A 6,990-nucleotide genomic window follows, 5' to 3' on the forward strand; every position below is an offset into this window, starting at 1 on the left:
TTTAAAATAAATTATAAGTTTAGATACTAGAACAGACAAAAATTAATAGTTTAAGAACTAAATATGTAATTTACACTACAATTGACGATTAGACTTGCGAAAGGACCAACCATTTGTGTTGGGCTTTTAAAATTTAATTGGGCAATAAATCAATTAGATTTGGATCACATCAACAGTCCATTAGATTGAAACCCACTCAGCCGAAATATCAAAATCCAGCCTAAAAGTTGAAGGAAACGATTTAAAAATCCAAACTTGCTAGGGTTTTGCCCAGGTTTTGAGAACAGGCAACAGGTATTTTCTTCTGCAATTAGCTTGGTTTTGCTCTTTGTTTTCTGGTAAATTCATGTTGATTTTTGGCTCCATGTTATGAGTATTTTCTTTGCCTTTGTCTTCTATATGATTTTCCTTCTTTTTTATGGCAGTTTTTTACGATATGGGGCTGCGAAGCAAAGATTTAAGCCTCTTACAAGTTCAAAATAATGTGGAAGATGATGTTGAGGATGTAATGGGTGATCATAGTCATGGAGAAGAGTCTGAATCTGAGTCCGAATCGGAGCAGGAAGATGTGAAATTGGCGGAGCCGTCGAAGAGCGCTATATACAATCGAGAAGGCCTCGTCGAAAAACTTGAAGACATCGACTGGCCGGAGAATGTCGACTGGATGCACAAGCTTTCCCTCTATATCGATCAAGAGAAGGAGGTGGATGTGAATGACGACTTAGCGAGAGAGCTCGCTTTCTACACGCAGCCATTGGAAGGGACGAGGCTGGCAATCGAGAAGTTCTAGTCGATGGGGCTGCCGTTCCTTAGGCCGTCGGACTATTACGCGGAGATGGTCAAGACAGATGCTCATATGCAGAAGGTGAAAGGCAAGCTCTTGGCGCAGAAGAAGCAGATTGAAGAGGCTGAAGAGAGGAGGAAAGCGAGAGAGGCCAAGAGGATCGCTAAAGAGGTTCAAGCTGAGAAGTTGAAAGAAAGAGCCAAGCAGAAGAAACAAGGAATTGAGGAAGTGAAGAAGTGGAGGAAGCAAAAGCAGCAGAGCGGCTTCAAAGACGGAAAAGATAGTATGCCAGATTTCGGTTTCGGAGAAGGTAAAGCGTTCGACAAGTCGAGCAAGAAACGGCCTGGGGTGTCTCTAGGGGATCTTTCTGGAGGGAAGGCAAGACAGGTGGTGGCAAGTTTAATAATAAGAATAAGAAAAACAGGGAGTTCCGGGATTCTAAGTTCGGGTTAGGAGGAAGGAAAGGCATAAAGAAACAAAACACTTCGGAAACAACAAACGATCTTCGAGTCTTCAACAATGGCGGTGTTGCTGGAAACAAGAAAAGGAAAAGGTGATTTTAGCTATGACTTATTCTCACTTTAGGGCAATTTTGTTAAGCTTTTGCTTAAATTTTAAGGTCATCTTTAAATATGTTTTGGATACATCTTTAAGCTGCTTTTTTTCGATGCATTATTTTGTTATCTTGATTCTGGGATTTGATATGATAACTAAGATCCGAGATCAACTACTTCAGTAACACAGGTCATACAATGATTTTGAAATTTTAGTTGATTCATAAAGCATGCTTAGAATACACCATACACTGCAAAGAAAGCCGGCACGGTTCCGACCTGGGTGCGGGTTGTAATGATTAGAAATCCTACATAAACCTTACAAGACGGTACAACTTGGGGATGAAATCTTCATTATCTAAACCTACTTTCCGGTTTCCCATTGGTAAGAAGGAATAGATTATATTGGTTTTGGACAGCATAAACAATGTGTCCGAACAAAATGAAACAATGATGATTAATCGTCTTCGAGCAAACACATCTCATCAACTGGAAACCTCACTATGATAGACTATGGCCTCCTGATTCATCTCCGGTTGAAGGTGACTTACTGCCAATGGTCGAACTTGTATTGCCCTGGATAGGGTTCAAAGTACCTAAATTGCCTCTATTGAATGGGGAGGAGAGAATTGGCATGACTCCACCATAGGACACCTTAATATCTGCAGATGTTGTTGGCAAAGTAATAGGGCTCACAATCGGCATCTCAGGTTCGGTTTTCTGTTTCTTGTGGTTCTGTTCCTACTGGAGGCCTGGTAGAAAACTGTCGACAATGACCTGTTCACTCAAAATCCGACAGGTAAGGAAGGTATTAGACAATGACGTAATCCTTGAACATATGCTAGTATTGTCCAAATTGTCAAGCAGAAGCCTCATAAGGTTTTAACTGTTTAATCACCTACACAAAACTGGCAGCCACCAACAAACCAGCAAGCCCCCCTCCCAGAACGCGACCATCTGGACCAGCCAAAGAAATACTCATCCCACCATATCTATTATTCCTTACACCGTTGCTAGTAGGCATAAATGAACCGGACAAGGAAAGGATCTTGAAACGTCCCTGGACAACAACACAAGGAAGCTAGATCATTACTCTGCGAGAACAAGGTGAAAACAGAAAAACTAGAGGAGAATGTACGCACCTCGTATGTCAGCGTATCACCGGATGAAGTAGGTTAACAAAGGTTAACGGTCGAAACAGTTCCGTTCGCAGAAAGGACGCATATAGCATGAGCTCCTTGTTGAGAAAAATACATCACCTTCTTCGTAACATCCTATAGCAGTAATAACAGAAGCAATACCATCAACAAAGAGAATACATATCACATATATATTGAAGTTTATTCTGCTTAAAATTTTGAAATCGAATATAGAAATGAAAAAACTCGATACGTTACTAGGTCATACCTCACCAGCATTGACAGTGATTATGTGAGGTGTGAAATTCGCCCCGGTAAAATATGCGATTTCGTCACCTGTAGAAAGAATTCAACTCAGTAAAACAAAAATGAATCAGCAACTCCTTTACCAGATCATTGACATCCAAGTTAAGCCATCCCTAACTCTCCGTTCAAATCTATCGAAATTCACACGAAGTGGCTCGACACTTCCGAGACCTACGAAGCATGTTCTCCTTAAATCGAGGGCACTCTCGAGACCTTAAATCGAGTACACTAAACACTCTGAACAAATACCTACGAGTGCGAAGACTTAAATCTAAAAGATTGTACAGAAAGGTGACAGTGGCACCTTGAGCATCATTCTGATATTTTGGTGCCTGTGGAAAAGGCAGAGTATATATATATATATATATAGTAGTCCGGACAAGACACAAATTCTCATAGTATTGCAAAATTAACTTGTCTGTCTCAATAAGCACCATTAATTCCATTTATGCACTAGGCTCAGTTAAACCGGTCCCGCTCCTATTTTAACTCATCTTAAACCTAAATCAAAGCTCATAAATTTTTGCATTCAATTCATTGTGATCAAAACTCAAGGGTACCTGCGCTGCTCTCGAGCTCGAACTTGTGTGACTTTTTGACCGACTCTACCGGCCGTCCTCTCCCATGTTTCCACGGCGTAAACTCTCTCGCCAGAGGAACCGAAGACGATATCGGCATCGACGACAACGTGACCGCCAGAGATCCATCGGCAGCGTACTTCCTCGATCTTCCCCTCTTTTTCTTCATCTCCGACGTCGGAAGAGGTGCAACGATGGGCCCCATGTAAGGGGTTGTGTTTTCACTTAGGTGTGCCACGTTGTAACCCCCGGAACCTTCGTCTCCTTTCACCGTGACCCCAGGCATAGGTCCCTCTTTGTCGCCCATAAATGTTACAGTTAAAGAGAGAGAGAAAGAGAGAGCAAAACAAAACAAAAAGATAGAAAAACCCAACTGGCTAAATCCCTAAAACCCCTGCAACCTGCAATTGAAGATTGAAGCTATCTTTTAAAATTTTAGTGATCAGAAGGTTGAATAGAGCTAAATTTCAAGGGGGCATAAAAAAGGGGAAACAAAACTCGAGCTCAATTACAGAGCAAGAAACATAAAACAGAAAAACAACTGGTAGAAAATAATAAGCAGAAGAAGATAAGAACTTAGACCAGAAGCTCAAAGATCAGAAGAAAGCCAGATTTATGAGCAGAATTTGAGCTTACTTTTGTCTACAACCGCAATGTTTAGGCTTAAATCTTCAGCATTTCTGAGAAGAAACAAGCTTGAAAATGCTAAAAAAAATCAACAAAAAACATCAATAATTACAGAGAAGAAAAATGCAAACTTTCCGGCATGAGGTAAGATTCTGTTCAGCGAATAAGAATTTAGGGTTTCGCAGGGAAGGAGAAGATAAATTAATAAATAAAGTAGAAAAATAGAGGTAAAAAAGAGAAATAATTTAATATTGTGAAATTAATTAATAATTAGTATTATTTTAATTTCAAAAATTCAAATTGGTTAAGAAAATGGTTCACGTCCGTTTTGGAAATTTAATAAAGGTGATTCTTTTCATTAATTTAAAAACATTATTTAACAATTTGGTTAAAATAATATTGTCAAATATTCAAATTTAAAACAATTACCATTTTTCCTATATTTTATTTATTAATTTAAAATCTATGTTTAAATATCAAAGATAATGTTATTTGAGATTGAAAATGATTAAATTAGATAATAAAAAGTAAGCTGATAATTCATGTATGATACATAGACTAATAGTAAAATTTTAGAAAGTAAAGGACTTGAAAGCATTAAGGAAATATGCAAGATCTGTTTTTCCCGGAAAGGGTGAAAATTTTCAGGGAAAATAGCTGTCAATATTACAATATGTTATAACAGGTGATTTCTACCTCAAGCTCTCTTCTATAAGGGCAACAGGAATACATGCAAGGGTATAAACAAAAGGACTAGTTGTCCTACTCTTCTCATACATTTCACTGAACTGAATACGTTACTATTTTATGTTACGGAAGCACAATCATACGGAACTTTCCGGATTCAAACACATATCAATTTACTACGACGAGTTCCGATCGCCCTCAAATTCTCTTCTTATAATTTCGAGCACGAGTTCATTCCAAGTATCGACAGGACCCGGCATGCACCAGTGCAAGCAATCTTGAGGAGGAGGCCTTCCGTCCGGACCGCGTTTAGTCATCTTATTTGGATCCGGGCTCCTATACGGGCCAGGATGGCCATCGTGACGATACCCGAAGATTCGGGTAATGTCCATGAACCTCAACTTGGACTTGTTTGTTGCCTTCTTAACGGCACGTTTGAAACCCCAAACCTGCTTTTCGTGCATTATATTTGTAAAACCATTCTCCACCAGTTCACCAGGTGCGAGGGGGTTTTCCTTTCCGGTACACGATCCGCCTGTATTCCAAGCCCCACCCTCGTAATGATCTGGAGAAAAGGTACGCACGATAGTCAGGCCGGTGTAATTTGGTAGTGTAAGAATTGCAGACAGAACAGTCTCGACGGATATTCCAAATGCTTCGACATTGTTGACCTTCATAGGACGCGATTGATCTGGCCACCATAATTGTCCTCCCACAATCTCATTGTTCAAGACATAGACAGATTGTTTGGCAAACCAATGGCCAGAAGAAATGACAACTACATCGATATTTGGGATGAATTCCATGAATTTATTATCAGGAGCATCAAGATGAAGCTTTGTAACACCCTCTAGAGCAAAGTCGATTTTTTCAGTAGTTTCCTGTAAAAGCCAAGAAGACCATATCCGGACAACCATTACGGATGTCGACCTGAAATACCATCGTTGCATTCTCCGGTTTCCTCGGTTTTTCGGAACTTCAACCTAAAATTATAGCATAATGTTTTTCATGAGAAGCCATTCCAAAAATAGAAATAAAAAATAACGATCTATCCTAAGAGAAAGATTAACACAAAAGAAACCTAGTTTCACACACTTTAAGGTACACAGTGCAATTACTAAAATATTTGCTGAGGTAATAATATTCAAAACCACAAGAGCTACAAACAATTCCCGAGTATACTATTATGATATTTCAAAGCCAAGAAACTGCAGGCTCTGAATAAACGGATTAAGAGCATCAATACAATACCCTTGGTTAGAAAAATTACGGTGAAAAGTTTCAGCAATCACAGAATTTAAAGTGGGACAATTTTAGTCTTGAGAGATAACTGGGACTTCAAGAATGTAGATACTTACCTGCCAGAGAAGACACAACATTGATTCCATCTGATTTCGGGCAACGGAATCACCGATGAAAGCAAGTGTTTTTCCTCTCATCAACTCTAGAAACTTCTTGGCATCGAATCTGGGAGGTCACATTTAGAGGGTTTCCAACGCCAATTCTCATATTCCTTGTCAGGCCTCCCATTACCTTGGCAATTCTGCATCTGTGTTATGACAGGGCAAGAGTTGTTGGTATATGATGGTCCCTGTGGGTCGTAGAACCACTTACCATTGTATAGGTCACAGCCTACAGAGTGACCAATCAAAATGAAAATCAGAATTTCCTGGAACTTGAAGAGACTTTTATACTATAATATGGGGGGACCAAAACAAAGCAAGACATGAGACTTGAACAAATTTGGTACTCTTCTTGATAAATAGACCATGTAACCACAATCTACCGTTTTAGAGACCAAGTATAATTAACAAGCAAATGCCTAAGGCACCCACAGGTAAAGTCGATCTAAAACTGGAAGTTAACTCAAAACAAGTGTAAAAGGAATACTACCTGAACCATCAGAATTGCTTTCAGATGCGTTGCTAGACATAAAACTGGAAGTGTCCACCTTCTTTTCAGTTGCTCTAGACGACAGTTTTGGAAGCTCTAAAGGTTTCTCCAGCATCTCATTAGTTTTTGAATCAGACCAAACTTTGCCACTAGAAGATGGTTCTACAATAGTCTTAGATGGCGGTGAATCCTTGTCAACAGAAGATCTGGTGGATACTCCAGCATTTTCATCACTATCAACAACAGAAGAATGATTTGAACTGGTCCCGGGCAGTTCTAAGTTTGACCCAGACGATGAATTGTTATAACTGTTTTCTACATTCTTATCGGCACTTTGTTTAATGGTAGCAGGTGCAGGCAAAAGTATTTTCCTATCAACAACATAAAAATACCCCCGAACAGTGGAACCGACTTGATACGGA

The 6,990-nt window shown here is 39.5% G+C and overlaps 3 pseudogenes; 1 reads left to right on the plus strand and 2 right to left on the minus strand.

Moving 5' to 3' along the window:
• Positions 1–260: 260 nt before the first annotated feature.
• LOC120200925 lies at positions 261–1,449 on the plus strand (annotated as a pseudogene).
• A 168-nt stretch (positions 1,450–1,617) lies between these two features.
• On the minus strand, positions 1,618–4,174 carry LOC120200918 (annotated as a pseudogene).
• A 437-nt stretch (positions 4,175–4,611) lies between these two features.
• LOC120200920 lies at positions 4,612–6,986 on the minus strand (annotated as a pseudogene).
• Between the last annotated feature and the right edge of the window lie 4 nt (positions 6,987–6,990).

This window comes from Hibiscus syriacus, unplaced genomic scaffold (genome assembly GCF_006381635.1).
Source record: "Hibiscus syriacus cultivar Baekdansim isolate YM2019G1 unplaced genomic scaffold, ASM638163v2 tig00006623_pilon, whole genome shotgun sequence".
NCBI lineage: Eukaryota > Viridiplantae > Streptophyta > Magnoliopsida > Malvales > Malvaceae > Hibiscus > Hibiscus syriacus.